Below are 483 nucleotides of genomic sequence, written 5' to 3'. Positions count from 1 at the left end.
GGTGAAAAAAAAAAAAAAAAAAAAAAAGGCGGGCAGGTGGAGGAGGAAGTTAAGACATTTCGAAAGTGTAGAAGAGCAACCTCGGACAGGGCAGGTCACGGCTCGGAGGCCGAAGATGTGCCCCCCAGGCCTGGCCGTCCTCGCTGTTGGACTGAACCCCGCCAAGGTGACCGGAGTCCCAGAGCCTCCGTCCCCCGAAACAGAACGGCCCCGTCGGCGGGCGCCAGGTTTCTCAGCGGACTCTCGAGGCAGAGACGCCCGACCCGCCCAGAGGGGCGGAAGACCCTCCCCACCGGGGCCAACGACGCCCCCGGGCCGCGCCGGCGCAGCGCCGCGGCCTACCGTCCCAGTGTCCAGCCCAGGCCCCAGGCCTCGGGGGCGACCGCAGAGCCGCTGCAGGCCTTCCTCCCCAGCTCGCAGTACTCTCGCACTCAGGCGCGGCCCCGACGCAGAGGCGCGTCTCCCCCGTCCCGGCAGCGTTTG

The sequence above is a fragment of the Lipotes vexillifer genome, unplaced genomic scaffold, assembly GCF_000442215.2.
Source record: "Lipotes vexillifer unplaced genomic scaffold, Lipotes_vexillifer_v1.1 scaffold341, whole genome shotgun sequence".
NCBI classification, from domain to species: Eukaryota; Metazoa; Chordata; class Mammalia; order Artiodactyla; family Lipotidae; genus Lipotes; species Lipotes vexillifer.
The sequence above is the reverse complement of the archived record's forward strand: the minus strand, read 5'-3'. Positions refer to the sequence as shown.